Source organism: Oryx dammah, unplaced genomic scaffold (assembly GCF_014754425.2).
Source record: "Oryx dammah isolate SB20612 unplaced genomic scaffold, SCBI_Odam_1.1 HiC_scaffold_11072, whole genome shotgun sequence".
NCBI classification, from domain to species: Eukaryota; Metazoa; Chordata; class Mammalia; order Artiodactyla; family Bovidae; genus Oryx; species Oryx dammah.
Window position 1 is genome coordinate 3,305,872 of NW_024080466.1, and position 21,385 is coordinate 3,327,256.

The 21,385-nt window shown below is 36.7% G+C and overlaps 1 non-coding gene across 1 annotated transcript; it reads left to right on the forward strand.

Moving 5' to 3' along the window:
- Nucleotides 1-12,599: 12,599 nt before the first annotated feature.
- Nucleotides 12,600-12,672, forward strand: TRNAG-UCC. Its single transcript has one exon. It is a non-coding gene; the product is annotated as a tRNA-Gly (tRNA).
- The last annotated feature ends 8,713 nt before the right edge of the window (nucleotides 12,673-21,385 follow it).

A 21,385-nucleotide genomic window follows, 5' to 3' on the forward strand; every position in this document is an offset into this window, starting at 1 on the left:
AGTTCTTCTGTGTATTCTAGCCACCTCTTCTTAATATCTTCCGCTTCTGTTAGGTCCATACCATTTGTGTCCTTTATTGTGCCAATCTTTGCATGAAATGTTCCCTTGGCAGGTCTAACTTTCTTGAAGAGATCTCTTATCTTTCCCATTTTATTGTTTTCCTCTATTCCTTTGCATTGATCACTGAGGAAGGTTTTCTTATCTCTCCTTGCTATTCTTTGGAACTCTGCATTCAAATAGGTATATCTTTCCTTTTCTCTTTTGTTTTTTGCTTCCCTTCTTTTTACAGCTATTTGTAAGACTTCCCCAGGCAGCCATTTTGCTTTTTTGAAGTTCTTTTCCATGGGGATGGTCTTGATCCTTGTGTCCTGTACAGTGTCACAAACCTCTGTCCATAGTTTTTCAGGCACTCTGTCTATCAAATCTAATCCTTTGAATCTATTTCTTACTTTCACTGTATAATCATAAGGGATTTGATTTAAGTTATATCTGAATAGTCTAGTGGGTTTCCCTACTTTCTTTTTTTATTTTTTACTTAAAAAATTAAATTAATTTCAATATAAATTTATTTATTTTAGTTGGAGGCTATTACATTACAATATTGTATTGGTTTTGCGATACATTGACATACTTTCTTCAATTTAAGTCTGAATTTGGCAATAAGGAGTTCATGATCTGAGCCATAGTCAGCTCCCAGTCTTGTTTTTGTGGACTGTATAGAGCTTTTCCATCTTTGGCTGCAAAGCATATAATCAGTCTGATTTCAGTATTGGCCATCTGATGATGTCCATCTGTAGAGTCTTCTCTCTATTGTTGGAAGAGGCAAAGGGAGGGAAGGAATGAATTGAAAGATTGGGACTGAAATATACATATCACTATATATAAAATTCCTATTGCATAGGAACCTGGAATGTTCCAGGTTTACTATGACCAGTGTGTTCTCTTGGCAAAACTCTTTTAGCCTTTGTCCTGCTTCATTCTGTACTTCAAGGCCAAATTTGCCTGTTACTCCAGGTGTTTCTTGACTTCCTACTTTTGCATTCCAGTCCCCTGTAATGAAAAGGACATCTTTTTTTGGTGTTAGTTCTAGAAGGTCTTTTAGGTCTTCATACAAAGGTTCAACTTCAGCTTCTTAAGCATTACTGGTCAGGGCATAGACTTGGATTACTGTGTTATTGAATGGTTTGCCTTGGAAACAAACAGATATCATTCCTTCATTTTTGAGATTGCATCCAAGTACTGCATTTTGGACTCTTTTGTTGACTATGATGGCTACTCCATTTCCTCTAAGGATTTCTTGCCCACAGTGGTAGATATAATGGTCATCTGAGTTAAAGTCACCCATTCCAGTCCATTTTAGTTCTTTGATTCCAAAATGTCAATGTTCAGTCTTGCCATCTCCTGTTTGACCACTTCCATTTTGCCTTGATTCATGGACCTAACATTCCAAGTTCCTATGCAACTGGAATTTTATATATAGTAATGTGTGTATTTCAGTACCAATTTTCCAATTCATTCCTCCCCTCCCCTTGCCTAATGGTAACCATAAGTTTGTTTTTTACATCTGTAACTCTATTTCTGTTTAGTAGACAAGTTTTTATCATTTTTTAAGATTACACATTTAAGGTTTATCATATGGTATATGCCTTTCTCTGTCTGACTTACTTCACTCAATATGACAATACCTAGGTCCATTCCTGTTACTGCAAATGGCATTATTTCATTCTTTTTATGGCTAATATTCCATTGTGTATATGTATCACGTCTTCTTTATCCGTTCCTTTGCCGATGGACATTTAGGTTGCTTTCATGTCTTGGCTATTGTAAATAGTGCTGCAATGAACATTGGGGTGCACTTATGTTCATGTATTTTGAACCTGTGCTTTTGTATCCATGCCCCTCTTGGTGAGTTGATCTAGAAACTGATACTTTTCTCAGAGATCCCACCACTCCTGCTGCCCCAAAGTTCTGTCTGAGAGAAAACAGTTCCTGTAGAGAAAACAGTGAGAGGAAAGAGTGAGAGAAAAAATGACAGAGATTCCTTCCACAGTGTTCAGAGACAGGAGGCTCTATTCTAGATTTTCTTTCAGGGTTTTGATGCCTGTGCCACCACGACCATCACCACTGGATAATTTATAAATGAGATTGTCTTTGGGATGGTGCAAAAATTAAAAAAAAAAAAAAAGAAGAAGAAGAAGCACTTCCTCCTATACATTCTGGCTCAGAGGGACTTCCTGTCCCAAGCTGCTGGCCAGAAAGGCAAAGTTTCTCTCAGGATTTTTTGGCTCTCCATGCCCCACTGTGCAGTTTTGCAATGGGACTATCTGGCTTAAAATCAAGATAAAAGATAGGGGAAAAGCCTTTTAAATTTAGCCTCATTATAGATTATTCTTCACCATTTACTTCCTCAGTCTACCTGTTAGTGGTAATTTTTCAGAATTCTCATTTGGTTGCTTTTTGTATTTTGGCCAGAAGTTTTACTTCTAATCAATGGGAGCAATGGCCTCTGGTAGATTTATTACTTCTTGACCAGCAGTTGAATTCAAATAATCTTGCCTCACATGACTGAGTGACTTTACTTTCACTTTTCACTTTCATGCACTGGAAAAGGAAATGGCAACCCACTCCAGTGTTCTTGCCTGGAGAATCCCAGGGACGGGAGCCTGGTGGGCTGCCATCTGTGGGGTCTCACAGAGTTGGACACGACTGAAGCGACTTAGCAGCAGCCGCAGCAGCAGCAGCAAATTCTAAAGCCCTTTTCTTAAACACTGTATTCCACATCTTACATGTAAAGTCTAATCTTTATTTTTACATATTTTATGCAAAATGAAGAGACTTGTGACCTATGATTTACGTTGTGTTACCTGGAAATAGTCAAAAGAGAACAAGAGCTAGAGTGACAGAAAAGTCAGTAAATGGAAAAAGAAAGGGAGAAATTGCAATAGATAGAAGGATAAGTAGATGTGCATTGACTTGCATCATTAAAAATATGTACTTGTCATATTTCTCAATTAGAGTTCAGGCAGAGAACAGACGTTATACTCAGTAACTAAAAAGAGTTTAATGATGGTACTCTTTCCAAAGGGGTAGGCAGGGTAAGAAAAGTAACAAGTGATGCTGAAATACAAAGAGACTCACAGCAGCTGACATCCGTTCCCATCCCTGGACATGCAGTTTATTGGAATCAGTGGCCATAGCTAGAGAACTTCAGCCACTTCTCTATACTTGTAAGGAAGGAATTAGGTAGTAAATATTCAGTCTCGTGATTCCTCCTGCTCTTTTATCTGCTGCTAGTATTTCTTGAATGAACTCAAACAGATGCCAGACAAGAGAGCCTGGATGAGACAGCTTATGGATATCATTGCTCAGAACTCAGAGTAGGTTAGAAAAGAGTAGAAAGTGGTTATAGAAAACAAATGGGGGATATTGACTCCTTTTGCCCATCATTTTTCATTCTTATCTAACAAAGGGAAAACATATCTGTCTTATTACAAAACAACATCTCTGTAATCTTAAATGAAAACATTAGGACCGACTTTGTCATTAAGATATGATAGAAGAAAAAAGTGAAGTGAAGTCATTCAGTTTGACAATAAGGATAATCTCCATTTCTAGTGAAGTAGTATTATTTTTTACCAATTGTTTTAGCAACATGAGAAGCTGTAACTAACCAAGGGACATTGTAATTGGTAGAATAATGCTCCAAGATGTCCTGGAATCTGGGAATGTGTTAGGTTACATGGTGAAGGGGAACTAGGTTGCAGATGGAAGTAAGATTGTGAATAAACTGACCCCAAAATAGAAAGATTATTCTGGATTATCTATGTGAATCCAGTGTAATCATAAGCATTCTTAAAAGTGGAAGAGGAGGCAGAAAAAGTGAGATAAGGAGAGATGGAACTACAGAAGAAAGGCTAGAAAGATTTCACATTGTTGGCCTTGAAGATGGAGGGAGGGAACCATGAGTGAAGGGATTTTATGAGGCCTCTAGAAATGCTAAAAGTCAAGGACAGGATTTCTCCCTTAGAGCCTTTCCAAAGGCATGCTGCGCTGCTGGCATCTTGATTTTAGTACCATGAGATCCGTGTTGGACTTCTAACTTTTAGAACTGCCAGGTGATTAATTTGTGTTGTTTTAAGACACTAAATTTGTGCTGATTTGTTACAACAGCAATAGAAATAGTTTTCTACATACACTGTCAGTTCCAATTTAGTGGACCCATGCTTCTGTTTCCTGGTGGAAGCATTTCTCTCTAGATAAATGTTGACAAGTCCTCAAAATCCAATGAGTCCAAGATTGAGAGGGAAGGAGTAAATAATTCATTCAGTGATATGGGCCATTTTGACCTTCATCCCTTGATTCCCAAACACATGCATTCTGGCTTTGGGCAAATAATGTCATATGTTGGTTGCTGACTTAAGGCCCTTTCCATATTCTCTTGCTGTCCCCTGGATGATAGAAAACAGAGACTTCAATAGGCCATCCTATCACTCTATCAATCCAGCCACTTCTGATATTGGTACACTTATAAGATCAGTGAGTAGTCAAAAGCTCGTTGCATATCTTTTTCACTGTAAAATACATATTTTGGTTAGAGATAATATTAGTGTAGCATATAAAGGAACTGTATAAATCTAAAAACGATGATGCTCTCAGAAAGTTTGTAAATAGAAAGGTAGGTATGAATATGAAATATGCATGTCTTCTATGAAGACAAACTGAGATCCTCTCTATTGTGAAAGATGTTCAGTGTGATCAATACGCCTCAGAGCATCTGGTGGGTTTTGACCACGTTATATGATGCCATAGTGGAAACTCAGCCTCAGAGCATCTGGTGGGTTTTGACCACGTTATATGATGCTATAGTGGAAACTCAGCCACATTCTTTTGCATTTGGCAGTTTGGGCTCTGACGACATTTGAACCAGCCTGTTGAATCCATGAAGAAATTTTATCCCTGCCTGTATCTCCTGATTATCCTCTAAATTATATGTAAATGTTGTTACTGAGTAATAATATGTATTTATAAAAATGATTTGACAGTCAGCTCTTTGTGCTATCACATTCACCTTCAAATACTCTTTCATTTAAGTCCTTGACCAATGGGTTAGGAATTCTGAATGAGTACAGATTCTTACCTCAGGTCATAATTGCCATGCTGTAAAATAGATAACTAAATATCCTATGTAGAGTTCTTCCCACTGGGAGCATATAATTTTATTGCTATATTTCACGACTACCCTAACAGTCAAGGTAATGCAACCCTTCACTTCCAACTGGTTCCATATTCTCTTGCAGACCCATCCATATACCTGGCCTGTATCTTTCTTCCTTTGGTCCAGGAAAATCCCCAGTTGGCCATAAGCTTATGAAGTTTAATTTTGCATACTGGAGCAGCTGGGGACAGGTGTCCTAAAATGAGATACTACTCAGTACATTAAATACTATGACTTTTTGGATTGGGAATGCCTGGTCCAGATGGGAGTTGAGGTGGCGTAGTAATCTGATGCACCATAATCAACCACTGTTGTTTTCCAGTTGCTAAGTCATGTCCAACTCTTTGCGACACCATGGACTACAGCATGTCAAGCTTCTCAGTCCTTGACTATCTCCCAGAGGCTGCTCAAACTCAGGTCCATTCAGTCTATGATGCCATCCAACTGTCTCATCCTCTGTTGCCCTCTTCTCCTGCTCTCAATCTTTCCCAGCATCAGGGTTTTTTCCAGTGGGTTGGCTCTTCACATCAGGTGGCCAAAGTATTTGAGCTTCAGCTTCAGCGTTAGTCATTTCAATGAATATTCAGGGATCAAACAGTGTTGTCACCAAAAACTGCTTTTCAAGTAGAGAATAATTTTGGACAGAATATGACATAGCCTCATTCTAAGACCCTAGGGACTTGTATTATGGGTCCCCATTAAGGTTTATCAGAGATTCCATAGACCCTCTTGATCTAATCTTACTATGAATCCTGGGCTTGAGGAAATAACTATAGGAGAGTTCTGTAGTCCCACTGGACCTATTATGAGATGAACTAAGGCCAAAGCTCCAACCGTCACCTAACTTCCATCAGCCCTCCTCTGACCAGTAGTAACTGTGCTCCTCCACCTAAGACTCAGGCTCTTGTCTGGCTCCTAACCTCCCATAGTAGTTAGCAGTCACAGCAGCTTGTTCCCCTAACCCTTCCAAATAAGGGTTGCTGAAGGCTTCCAGTTGTTGCTAGGTCCTGCTTGCATTGTGGTCCTTGTTTGTTTCCTTAACCTTTTCACACCTCAGTCAACTGGCCCTTTATTTAACTTTATATATACATATATTATTTAACCATATATATATATATATATATATATATATATTAACCCTTTTGAGTATGTCATTTCCCTCCTGATGGGATTTTTCCTTCCTGATGGGAAAATACATTTTTTTTTTTTTTTGTCCAGAAGTGACCTGAAGAAACAGCCATTGAAAGGGAATTCTGGGATTCAGTTGCACATGTCAATGATCACATTAGATGTTGGCTCTAAACTGCCAGTCTCCAGACACAACAAAATGACACAACTGCTGCACCAAAGTCTTCAAGACAGAGCTGAAGGAGCTTATTTTCTGACTTTTTTTCCCTCTGTCCTGCTGCTGGAGCTTCCCACTCCATGACCCTACCAGTATCCAGAGGACAAGAAAACCCAGAGGGCTCAGCACACCCTGGCCAGAAATTAAGCCAGAGAAAAGTCCCAGTGGATGGAGAATGGATATTGAGACCAGACAGGGAATATGCTGGATACCCTTTGTAAGACCCATTTTTGTTGCAGAGATATTTAAATGGGCAAAACTGCTTCCAAGGTGCTTTTCAAACATAATGAAATATGGTAATATAGAACTAGATAAGAATATGAAAATGATTTAGAAAGATAAAAGATAAAGAGCAGGCCCTTGAGGGAGTTACTTATTTTAATGGTACATTAAATGGTACATTCCTGACCATAGTATGAAAAAAAAATGAATAATAAAAATTTAATTTTTTAATAAAATGGAACAAATAATTAACCTAGATTTTTTTCTTCCGGCCAATTTCAAGAAGGGTACATCTTATAAATCTTTGTTTTAAAGATTTGTATAATGATTCTAGCCTTGATATAAAGGAAACCATTCAAACTAGGAGTTTAAGCATGAAAGCATTTTTGGTTAAAAAAAAAAAAAAGAATGGTTTTAAGCAAAGCCAAGGAGACAACTATTGAATGTGATTTCTTCACAACTTTATGTTTTAGAGGAGATTGTTATTTGGCTTCATTTTCAAGTCTAGCTCAAGGCAAAATTGAGAACCACCAGTAGTTTATCTTTTTAGCCTCAGCTTTTGTTAATTTTACCATTTTCCTTCCATATGGCACTTATCTCAATCTGCAAATATGAAAAACAAAACAAAACTTGTTATTGCATCTGGTATTTTGTAAAGTTCTGATGAAAAGTAAAAACAATAACTTTATTAGTGGATGCTAAGTAATTTCCATATGCTTATTAAATTCAAATTAGTAAAATCATGATAAGGATACATTTCAATGAAAATTAAATAATGAGGACAGAGGGTATCTCAATAGAACTGCAAAATCCAGACCTGCTGAGAGACTAGTGAAGATACTGACTTACAAAATATATACACTGTTAGAAGTGAGAGAAAATATAATTTAGAGAGATGTGGTATTCATCCTGTACCATTGAGTGCTGAATAGGTTAGAGGCTTCTCTCCCGGGAACAAATTGCATTTTATTTAGAGAGAAACACACAGGCAGTCCCTTGGCAGGAGCGTCAAAATCAAATAGTAATTTCAATCCGTAATGCCTTTTATCTAAAGAAGTCAGCCGCATTTCCTCGTTAGCTTTCAGAATATACTTGTGATTTGTCTCTTGAATTGTAACTCCCCCTTTTTTTGTTGTTACAAAGAAATCAAGGCGTAGAGAAACAGACATGTACTAACTTCTATTGAGATCATTTAAACAGGGTCAATTACTGAGACACAGAGGTCTCGATGCTTGATATAATAAGGGAAAATGAAAGTGTTAGTCGCTCAGTTATGTCAGACTCTGCAACTCCAAGGACTGCAGCACCCCAGCCTTCCCTGTCCTTACCATCTCCTGGAGTTTGCTCAAATTCATGTCCATTGAGTCGGTGACACCATTCAACCACCTCATTCTCTGTTGCCCCCTTTTCTTCCTGCCCTGAATCTTTCCCAGCATCAGGGTCTTTTCCAGTGAATCGGCTTTTCGTATCAGGTAACCAAAGTACTGGAGCTTCAGCTTCAGCATCAGTCCTTCCAATGAATATTCAGGGTTGATTTCCTTTAGGATTGCTTGGTTTGATCTCCTTGCTGTCCAAGGGACTCTCAAGAGTCATCTTCAGCACCACAGTGCGAAAGCATCATAAACACTCTTGAAAAGAGTGTCATTGACAGAGACAGCCATTGTCCGGAAACATGAGAGACCATGGAGAATTGTCTTCCAAGACAGTGTACCACATATATAAAATTATATATATATATATATATATATATATACACATATATATAAGTATAGATGTGTATTAGATATAATATATATAAATTATATATGTGTATATATATATAAGTATAGATGTATATATATAATATACACATATATAATTTATATATAAACAAAATTAAATTTATATATAATTTATATATAAAATATAATTATATATAATATATAAAATTATACCCAAGATGCAAAAATGAATAGAATACATAAAATCCTCTGTAATATATGTAAGCATTTAATATATATAGAAAAGGCAATTAAGTTAAAATTTTTTTTTCAGTATTATCAGGCTATTTTTATGCTTCAGATTTTTTCTAGATGCCTGAGTTAATGAATGTCACTAATGTAATAAGTAAGGTTTTTAATGCTGCATGATGAAACTTTGTGTTATCTGTTTTTCTATGCATCATGCCACTAAATTGAACACCAGAGTTTTCATGACTGTTTCTAAATTGCACATAGTTTTATTGGGTAGGCCAAAGAGTTTGAAACTTTTGGTCCACCAAATAATGTAAGATCGTTTGATTTCTGCACCATATTATTTTTTGTTCTGCTAATGTCTCCATAATCTTTTTACAATTAAGGTAAAATAAACATGATACAAACTTTACTCCCATACTGTTTTCAAGCATACAGTTCTGCAGCATTAAGTTCATTCATGTTGTGCAACTGTCACCATCAGCCGTCTCCAGGTCTCATCTGGCAAAACTGAAACTCAGTGCCCATTGAATATATTTCTTAATGTAATAAATAGGTAATAAGAATATAATCTGCATCAAACAGTGTTCTATTCAGGATTCTATCAAAGTAATCTGGCTTGAATATATGGTTAATATTTTGATTATTATTCTCTGTAATATATCTTAAAGTTAAAATCTAATATTCAGAAATGTAGATCTCAAGTTTATCAAACATCATAGAAAATTTCCCTTCCTATGACAAACAGGGTTATCCTTCCACACAAGTGCGTGTGCATGTGTGCTCAAGTCTTGTCCAGCTCTTTGCAGCCTCATGGACTGTATCCAGCCAGGCTCCTCTGTCCATGGGATTCTCCAGGCAAGAATACTGGAGTGGGGTGCCATGGCCTCCTCCCGGGGATCTTCCTGACCCAGGAAGTGAACACAAGTCTCCTGCGTCTCCTAAACTGCAGGCGGATTCTTTACCACTGAGCCATCAAGGAAGTCTTTATCCTTCCATAGTTGGGTATATGATAATCCATAGTTCTAGTATATTTATTCAGGATGTTCTGGATGTACCTTTAGTTTTCAAAATAAATGCTTACAATTATTTCAAGGATCCTAGAATGCTCCTTGCTGTTCAGTTTACATGAATATATCTTCTATTTTAAACAGACCTGGTTTTTTATTGATGGAGAAGAGGTTAACATTTTGGCATTTTTAACAAAATCCAATCCTGAAACCATGAATTCCTTTGGGAGAAAACTATTTAGTTAATGCAATATTTGCCCATATTATATTGCTGTAGGGTCTCCATTTCTAAATTTCTCCTGAGCATCTTCCAAGCATCATTACCAGTATTAAGAATTCCAAAGGGGTTTGTTAAAGCCTCATGTCTCAAGTATATATTTTGCTTGTATGTATTTTAGCCTTTAATCTGTTAACACGTATGGGGAGGTTTGATATTTCTTACCATAATTATAAATCCTCTATGTACCCATTTAGCATCTTCAACAATTGTCACTCACAGACACAATTTTTGTTTTGTCCTTGCCCACTAAGACACACTGGATTATTTTGAAACAATTTCCAGACATAACATCTTTCATCTTTAACTATTTCACTAAATATTTTAAAAAAGATAAAGACCTTTGTAAAGTACAATCATAATACCATTATACCATTTGGAAATACAACATAATTAATTTCAATAACTTAAAATCCCATCAATATTCAAAATTTCTTAATTAGCTAACATTTTCCCCTTTGATTTACTTTTTATTCTTCTGGCATTGTTTGACATGTTCCCTGCATTTTCTGGAAACTGATAGCCAAATCTAGAGATTTGATCATTTTCAGATTTTATTTTTTATTTATTTGGTTAAAATTATTTTATGAATGTCATCATATACTTCTATCAGGGATACCTAGTGGCTGGTGGTCCTTCATTTTATGGCACTGGCAAACATTAACAATTATTGTTTAGATTAATTATTTCATTATAGGTTTGCAAAGTGGGAATAGTCTACCTTTACTAATTATTCTTCCTTTTTTCCTCTTAAGCTGGAATATAACTGTGAAGAATCAGCTATTAGATTTGGTTACTCCAAAGTTTTGTTCACATAGAAAGGATGAATGCTTGATTATTTCCCTTAGTGTACTTATTTTTTAAATTAATTGTTTTCCCAGCATCCTTCTAAGGTGACTGCTAACTGCATTTTAAAAATGTACTTCTGTACTCATTTGGTTTATTTCAATCTGCTTCAGCTATTAGTCTTTCTGTGACTCAAGCCACCCTACCTTTGCCGAGTAAAAGGCTCAAGTCAACTCTTGAGTATTGTTGACATGGTCATAGAAGTTTGAATTAGTTTTATTGCTTTCTATTATAAGATGTCCCAGTCACATCTTGTATAATTCCTCTGCCAGCCTTTTACCACCTATTTCTTTATGGAGCTTTGATTTATTTTAGTGGGAAAGACATTAGGTAGTACCACTCAGGCACTAGGGTGCTCATTATTGCCAAGGTGATCTTTTATTTTATTTTCCTAGTCATTTTCAGTGGACAGAATTTTAAAATGTACATTTTTAAAAACGAACTTTATTTTTAAGAGCCATTTCAGATTCACAGCAAAACTGAGCAGAAAGTAGAGAGAGCTCCAGGAGGCCCCCACCTGTGTATAGCCTCCTCCACTATCATCGTCTAATACAGTAGTACCTGGACTTCCCTTGTAGCTCAGTCAGTAAAGAATCTGCCTGCAGTGCAGGAGACCTGGGTTCGATCCTTGGGTTGGGAAGATACTGTGGAGAAGGAAACAGCAACCCAGTCCAGTACACTTGCCTGGAAAATCTCATGGACAGAGGAGCCTGCTGGGCTGCAGTCCACAGGGTCACAAAGAGTTGGGCATGACTGAGCGACTAACACTTACTTACTTAGTTACAAGCAAAGAAACTATACTGACACATCATCATCATCCCAAATCCATAGTTTCTATTAGGGTCACTTGATGTACATTCTGTGGATTATGACAAATGTATAATGACATGTATCCCTCATTATAGTATTATGCACAATAATTTCAATATCTTAAAAAATATCATCTATATTCTGCCTATCCATCCCTTCTTCCCCTCTAGCCTCTGCCAACCACTCATCTCTTATGGTCTCTGTAGTTTTGCCTGTACTAGAATGTCATATTGTTGTAATCATACAGTTTGTAGCCTTTTCAGACTGACTTCTTTTCCCATGTCTTTTCATGGCTTGACACTTCCTTTCTTTTTAGTGTTGAGATCAGCCCTGGGATTTCTTTGGAAGGAATGATGCTAAAGCTGAAACTGCAGTACTTTGGCCACCTCGTGCGAAGAGTTGACTCATTGGAAAAGACTCTGATGCTGGGAGAGATTGGGGGCAGGAGGAGAAGGGGACGACAGAGGATGAGATGGCTGGATGGCATCACTGACTCGATGGACGTGAGTCTGAGTGAACTCTGGGAGTTGGTGATGGACAGGGAGGCCTGGCATGCTGTGATTCATGGGGTCGCAAAGAGTCGGACATGACTGAGTGACTGAAATGAACTGAACTGAACTGAATATTCACTCGGGACTTCCCAGGTGGTTCGGTGGTGAAGAATCTGCCTGCCAGTCTGCCAGTGGAGGAGAGGCAGTTTCAGTCCCTCAGTCGGGAAGAACCTGTGGAGAGGAAATGGCAACCCACTCCAGTATTCTTGATTCTTGCCTGGAGAATTCCATGGGCAGAGGAGCCTGGCAGGCTACAGTCCATGGGGTTGCAAGAGTCAGACACAGCCCAGCAACTAAAACACCACCACCAGTTATATATTTTCAGTAGTTTTATATATATGTAAAACTACTGAAAATGTCATTTTGGGATTTCCATGGTGGTCCAGTGGCTAAGACTCTGTACTTCCAATGCAGAGGATCTAGGTTCAATCCCTGGTCAGGGAACTAGATCCCACATTCCACAACCAAAGATTCTGTATGCCTCAATGAAGATCCTTCACAGGATAATGAATATTCTGAGTGCTGAAAGACTTGGGACAGTCAAATAAAAAGAAAAAAAAGAAAATATCATTTTGAGTAATAGTCTTCCAATTCTTCATAAACTTTAAATTGAGCTTATTCTCTTGAACATTCCCACCAACCACAAACAAAAACAAATCACTAATTAGTGACCTTGGAATCAAGGAACTGAGGCCCTTGATGCTTCTTTGATAGAGCATTAAACCTTGATTACTACCCTTGGTTATATTCCAGAAGCTAATGTGACTTTGGACCATTGGGAAGATTAAGCTCTCAAAACCCATGTAGTTAATGATGACAATGTTATTTTTGTTAAATGTGTATAAAGTTTCTACTTTTCCAAGTATCTTTTATGTTAAAATCACTCCATATTATTTAAGTGTTAGCTAGTAATTTTTTTTCTTTTTTTTTTTCACTGCAGAACCTATAAATAGAATATTTTTACGTGTAATAAAATACTAAGTGGGATCTAATCCCTTCGCATATGGCAAGGGGTTAGGAGAGGTTGGCCTTGATCTTTATTAGAGGATTTGCAAGGAGCCATTAATGGATACAAGCAGAATATTGGATTCTAAATGATGAGCAGAATTCATCTATGTCCAAAAGCACATATATATGATGGTGGGACAATGAGAATATGTCTGTGAACTTGAACTAAGTTCCTTCCTGCAATTATTAAGTCAAGCTCTCTTTAGCAACTTGATGTGCAATGGAATACAGAAGTCTAGGCAAGATGTTCCACTCAGCCGCCCCACATCCATTCGTTATCTTTATGTTAAGCGTTTCCAAGTTTTGGCAACTATAAATAAAGTTAAGTGATTTTTCTTGAGGGGGGATTTTGAGTTATCAGTTACACAACAAAAAAGAGAATGATTGTTGCTTATTCTTAGGGTCTATCGTTATAAAATTAGCAGGTTGTTTCGCTGCTTCACAACTGAGCATTTTGTTTTGTGTCTTGAGGAAGAACATAAAATCACAAATGTGTTTAGAACTGTTTTGTCTCCCACATTCTTTTCATCTTGATGATAAAGGGTGTCTGATTTGGCATAGTCTAACTCAGTTTTGACTTTCTGGTAATTAAACATTTAGTTTTGAACAGACTTTCCATTAGTATAATTTCATTATGCCTCACTCTATCTTCATAGCCTGCAAATAAAACTTTATAGGAGCTCTGTAACTACAGCAGGATAGCAGTAATATAAACACCAAATTAATGATTCTGTTGCTTTTTGACTTTTATTTTAACATTACTTTCCAAAGTACACTGAAAAAATAAGTTTAAGGGTTTTTCTTTACAGAAGAATGGTTCTAACAGTTTGACTAATTATATGTCTATTAAAATATTTCAAAATGTATTTGAAAAAAGCTCCAAATAAGAGCTTTTCCCACTAACGATAGCAAGATAGGAGTATCAGTACTTTTTCAAAATTAAAAATTAGCCATATTACAGGTTTAATCTGAGAAACACAATGGTGTTCATTCAAAATGTTCTTCTACTTAAGATGTCAAAATTTAAAATATTATTTTAAACTAATTATTGAGAGGGTATTACTATCATATGGCTTCCCAAGTGGCTCAGAGTTAAAGCATCTGATTGCCAGTGCAGGAGACACAGGTGATGTGGGTTCGATCCCTGGGTTGGGAAGATGCTTTGGTGGAGGGCATGACAACCCACTCCAGTTTTCTTGCCTGGAGAATCTCAGGGATACAGGAGCCTGGCAGGCTACAGTCCATGGGGTCACAAAGAGTCGGACAAGACTGAGTGACTGAGCAAGAGCGCATAAGCACACTGCTCAAATAAATTAGGGTGGCACTCATGGGACAGAGGCGGAAGTAGGGAAGAGATTTTAATAGAGAATCAAATGTCTTCATATTCCAAAACAGAACTTCAATTTTAGAACTTAAGACAGTAACTACTAGTGGAGGTTCTTTCCAACTGGCACACTTCAGATCGTGTGATCTCAGCACAAACATGTACTACCTATTTCTGAAGCAGATCCAACTTGGGAAAGCTAAACTCATTTAAATAAATGTCCAAGATCTTCAACTGCTTCCTTTCAACTGCTTCACCTGTTATGTATGTTTCAAAAGCATCTTTTGCAGACAATAGCTGCTGTTGAAAGAGTATTATTTTTGCCCTAGGGTCATAATTAACTCTTAGATCTGTAAATTAAAATAAAGTAAAAATAAAATTAAAAAATAAAAATAAAATAAAATATATTAAAAATGACAAAAAAAAAAACCCAAAAAACAAAAAACGAAAAACAAAAAGAAAAGACATTTTGTACTTGAATCTGACTAATCCATTGCTTTCTACAATTGAGTAACATTTAAATATTTAATTTTTTAAAGTATTTCTACCTTCTTAATTCTCCCTTACTAATATCATGAGGACATGAGGAAGAAGAATTTTCTTAAAAGCCTCTAGTGGCAAACACAAGTCAGTAGCATAAAGGAAAATCACTATGATTCAGTGCTGAAATGGAATGTGGATATAGCTAAGGCCTCATGAGAATGGGATCAGATTGGGAACATTTTAGAGCCAAGGAGCAGAGTTTGGGGTGGGGATAAAGATGAATTATTTCAGTTGAGTATCTGAATTAGGCTGGGAAGGACAGTGAAACACTTAGTGATACACAAAATCAGAGTTAGACCCTGATAATGCTAAGAGTCGCATACAACTGAGAGACTTCCCTTTCACTTTTCACTTTTCACTTTCATGCATTGGAGAAGGAAATGGCAACCGACTCCAGTGTTCTTGCCTGGAGAATCCCAGGGACGGGGGAGCCTGGTGGGCTGTCATCTCTGGGGTCACCCAGAGTCGGACACGACTGAAGCGACTTAGAAGCAGCAGCAGCGAACTGAAATTATATTGAAGTAATCAAGTTCAGGTTTTAAAAAAAGGAATCAGGTGGCCATAGAGATTCGGGTCTCAGACTTGTCTCTGCACCATTTACAATCTAAGTTTGTTTGAACTGTATGAGACCCAAGGACACCACCAGCCATACTTAGAACACCACCTGCCAACAGTCTTAAGCTCTCCCCTTGTAATTATGCATCTGTCTCAGACTCCAATGAACCCTAACCTCAAGCACCTTTACTTCTTGCCAATTTAAATTATAATTCTTGATAAGCAACTCAAAAAACTAAATGATTAACTGTAATCTTGTGATTTCGCTTTTGTAAGCCTCCTCTGTTTTGTACTCCAGCAGAACACAATTCAAGTGTTTCTTAAATGTGTATCTCCTGGGCTGCACTCCCTGACAAACACTTTTTAAATTTCAATCAGGTCTGCTTTTCTAAAATTTTGGTTATTGGCCTTATTATGGAGATGTTCCATAAAGCAGAAAGCTGTGAGTGATGGAAAGATAAGCCAATATATAGCCTATTAGAAAAAGCTATGGTTCGTGTATCACCAGACCACAAATAGATGCACAGTTATGGAGAGTTCTCAATCTCTCTGTCAGCCATTTCTCAGTGCTCATAGTATGTTTGTATTGATTACCTCAAAATATTGGGCTTAGTGATAATCCATTCCTTCTTTGAAATGGCTGGTATTTAATAACAGAAAATACCATATATTTTTTCTTATTTTATAAATGTATTCAGTAACTACTATTTAATGTATTCTAGTCAATTAATTTTTTTGCTGGTGATTTCATTTCCTTGGTTAAGTCCGTCAGGTATTTTCATTTATAGTCATTTGGCGCACTAGCTTTCCTGCCCACCTCATCTGAAAATCACCTACAGATAAATCTACAAATGCATTGCTGGGCCAGGAAAAAAAAAAATAAGAGAAATTCTCTGGAGGCAAAAGTATAGTTAGGAGAATGAATCCAGAGAGATGAGTGAGTAACTGACAAGTACCTGGCTTCTCTGGAGAAATCCACTTTTCCACAGTTGGTTCCATGGCCTTTATTTTCATGGCTGGATGGAGTCAAAAGGCAAAGCCCAGAGCACGTTCCATGTGAAGTCTGATAGGAGACCTTTCAGATAAGATCAGACAAGGAAGTTGCATCTTCTGAATGGATGCAAAGTAAGTATTTTCTGCAGAATTTCTGAATGAAAGGAGAAAAGGTAAATCTCCCTAGAGATAAACTAAGCATATTTAAACCCTTGAGAATATTTGTGGTCAAACTCAAGTCTCATTAGATTGAAACTGAAAATCATCAAAAAAACAGAAAATCTTAGATGCAGACAGAGAAAAAAAAGACATGTTAAGTACAGGAAACAGCATTTAGATACACAGAGTATTTTTTTATCTCACTAATGGTAGCCAGAAGACAGTAGAATAACAATTTCATAGTGTTTTAAAAAATAAATCTTAACCCAGAATAATGTAACTCATATCTTGTTTCCTATATCATAAGAGGGAGATTTTACTACTAACAATTCTTTACTAAACCTCCTTATTAAAATGATAAAGTATTTACTCCAGAAGTCTAGAAAATGATGCTACAAAATATTCTGGGATTACATAAGGAAATATTAGCAGACTGGTAAAAATGGGATAAATCTCAACACTATCTATAAAACTAAAAAGTACTAAAATAAAGTGTGATTTATAAAGTAAGAAAAAGGAGTCAAATAGCCTGCAAGTCAATTAGAATTAAATTGTATTGTTTGGGAAGATAAAAATAATAACTTTAGTCTTTAAAGAGTTAAATGTGCATCTAACATTTTATAACAAACATTAAAAGTAATCTTCAAATTAGTAGAGAGAAAAAATGGAATCAGAAAAAAAGAAAAGACAAATCAAACAAATCAAAAGAATGAAAAGGAGAAAGAAGGCTGCATACATGTTGTATCATGATCGTCAACTATTATGACTCTTCTTCCTGCTGAGGGTTATGCTTCCCCACCCTCTTGATGTCAGGCCACATGTTGGTTAAAGCAAGTTACGTGTCAGGCTGTAACTTGCTTTGGCCAATGGAAGGTCAGTGTGGAAGCTCTGTGGGCCAGATTATACCTTGACATCTCTGCTTTTTCTCTGCTGTGTGAGATTGGCAGAGGTTGCTTCTTGAGTCCTAGAGGGAAGGGGATGTGGGGAGCCAGGGCCACCATGACAGATCTTTTAAGTGAATGAAAGACAACTTTTCACTGTGGTGAGCCCTGATGTTTTTAAAGTTTATTGTTGCTGGAGTGGTAAAATACACATTCCTATTGATGTAGAGAAGTTATCTGTCTTGAAGTTTGGGACTAGTAGCTGTGTGATCTTGGGCAAGTTGCTTCACCTTTCTGAGTCTTAACTTTTCTATAAAATAAGGTGTTGTATAGACAGGAAAATCTCTTGGGGAAGATAACAGGAAAAGGAAAATCATAAAACATGATACCATTTATGTTAATAAAATCCTCAAAATAACAACTCTGCACTGTATATATCTGCAGCTATACATATCAGTTTACAAATACAAAGGAAAAAGTCCAGAAGGGTACATTCCAATTGTTAACCACTGTGGCTACCATTATAGAAGGGGAAAGGGATGGGGAGGAAGGTAAGGGGGACTTGATTTTTATTCTCTATACCAATTGTCTAAACTTTGTATAATTGATTTTTACCCATCCATGTATAATTTCTGGCACAAAGTAGAATCAAATGAGTGGTGTTGAAAATAAATAATCCTTGAGATTAATGAATGTGTGTGTGTGAGAGAGTTTTCAGAAGAGAAATTTGAACTTGAGACCCAACCAATAATTGAGCCACTGAAGCTGAGAGTCAAGTGTCCAGAATAGATGATATCTACTTTAGAAAAAGTTCAAACAAAGCCTTTTTCATGTCTGAACATGGCATCAATTATATATGCACAAAAGCATTTCATGTCTCATGTGTTCTCAAGGTACATACTCTAAACAGGCATGAGGCTACCATTTGTGTCACTTCTGTAAACTTTGATAAAGGAAGGCTGGTGCCTCTCAAGATAGAAATGTGAATGTTTTTGGATAGCTGATTGACATGCTGTGTTTGAGAAATGTAAAACAAACAAAAAACTCATTTCACACACAAAAAAACAGCATAGTCATTGGAGAACAGTTTGAATTTAGTACAAATATTGCAAAGGATTATCAGAGTAGCTTTTTGCTTAAAATATCATAATTAATTAAAGATGAATTTAGTGAGTAACCACTGATATGTCAGGATCGCTCTGAGAGTACAAAAATTATTTGGCACCTGCACTTAAGGAACTTACAGCCTAAGAACAGAAGTGCTCACATAATCAAATAACTGAAATTACAATAATTTGGCTCATGCTCAACTTAAAAACTTAGTTCTCAAAATGAAAATATAAAGGTCATCTAAGGAAAAATCATCACATAATTAAGGCAAAAAAATCTAATTTTCTGTTTATATCATTGCAACACTTTTCAATAATATCGTTCTATGTAGAGGCAAGATCATTATACTTTTATTTTTATTTTATTTTTTTAAAATTTATTTATTTATTTTTCATTTTTACTTTACAATTCTGTATTGGTTTTGGCATAGATTGACATGAATCCACCACAGGTGTACATGCGTTCCCAAACATGAACCCCCCTCCCACCCCCCTCCCCACAACATCTCTCTGGGTCATCCCCGCGCGTCAGCCCCAAGCGTGTCATATCCTGCATCAGACATAGACTGGCATTTCGATTCTTACATGATATTATACATGTTTCAATGCCATTCTCCCAAATCATCACACCCTCTCCCTCTCCCTTTGAGTCCAAAAGTCCGCTATACACATCTGTGTCATTTTTGCTGTCCTGCATACAGGGTCATCATTGCCATCTTCCTAAATTCCATATATATGTGTTAGTATACTGTATTGGTGTTTTTCTTTCTGGCTCACTTCACTCTGTATAATCGGCTCCAGTTTCATCCATCTCAGCAGAACTGATTCAAATGTATTCTTTTTAATGGCTGAGTAATACTCCATTGTGTATATGTACCACAGCTTTCTTATCCATTCATCTGCTGATGGACATCTAGGTTGTTTCCATGTCCTGGCTATTATAAACAGTGCTGCGATGAACATTGGGGTACATGTGTCTCTTTCAATTCTGGTTTCCTCTGTGTGTATGCCCAACAGTGGGATTGCTGGGTCATAAGGCATTTCTATTTGCAATTTTTTAAGGAATCTCCACACTGTTCTCCATAGTGGCTGTACTAGTTTGTATTCCCACCAACAGTGTAGGAGGGTTCCCTTCTCTCCACACCCTCTCCAGCATTTATTGCTTGCAGATTTTTGGATTGCAGACATTCTGACTGGTGTGAAGTGGTACCTCATTGTGGTTTTGATTTGCATTTCTCTAATAATGAGTGATGTTGAGCATCTTTTCATGTGTTTGTTAGCCATCCGTATGTCTTCTTTGGAGAAATGTCTATTTAGTTCTTTGGCCCATTTTTTCATTGGGTCGTTTATTTTTCTGGAATTGAGCTGCAGGAGTTGCTTGTATATTTTTGAGATTAGTTGTTTGTCAGTTGCTTCATTTGCTATTATTTTCTCCCATTCGGAAGGCTGTCTTTTCACTTTGCTTATGCTTATGTTTTCCTTTGTTGTGCAGAAGCTTTTAATTTTAATTAGATCCCATTTGTTTATTTTTGCTTTTATTTCCAGAATTCTGGGAGGTGGATCATAGAGGATCCTGCTGTGGTTTATGTCGGAGAGTGTTTTGCCTATGTTCTCCTCTAGGAGTTTTATAGTTTCTGGTCTTACATTTAGATCTTTAATCCATTTTGAGTTTATCTTTGTGTGCGGTGTTAGAAAGTGATCTAGTTTCATTCTTTTACAAGTGGTTGACCAGTTTTCCCAGCACCACTTGTTAAAGAGATTGTCTTTACTCCATTTTATATTCTTGCCTCCTTTGTCAAAGATAAGGTGTCCATATGTATGTGGATTTATCTCTGGGCTTTCTATTTTGTTCCATTGATCTATATGTCTGTCTTTGTGCCAATACCATACTGTCTTGATGGCTGTGGCTTTGTAGTAGAGCCTGAAGTCAGGCAAATTGATTCCTCCAGTTCCATTCTTCTTTCTCAAGATTGCTTTGGCTATTCGTGGATTTTGTATTTCCACACAAATCTTGGAATTATTTGTTCTAGTTCTGTGAAAAATATCGCTGGTATCTTGATAGGGATTACATTGAATTTGTAAATTGCTTTGGGTAATATACTCATTTTCACTATATTGATTCTTCCGATCCATGAGCATGGTATATTTCTCCATCTATTAGTGTCCTCTTTGATTTCTTTCATCAGTGTTTTATAGTTTTCTGTATATAGGTCTTTAGTTTCTTTAGGTAGATATATTCTTAAGTATTTTATTCTTTTTGTTGCAATGGTGAATGGAATTGTTTCCTTAATTTCTTCTACTTTCTCATTATTAGTGTATAGGAATGCAAGGGATTTCTGTGTGTTGATTTTATATCCTGCAACTTTACTATATTCATTAATTAGCTCTAGTAATTTTCTGGTAGAGTCTTTAGTGTTTTCTATGTAGAGGATCATGTCATCTGCAAACAGTGAGAGTTTTACTTCTTCTTTTCCAATTTGGATTCCTTTTATTTCTTTTTCTGCTCTGATTGCTGTGGCTAAAACTTCCAGAACTATGTTGAATAGTAGTGGTGAAAGTGGGCACCCTTGTCTTGTTCCTGACTT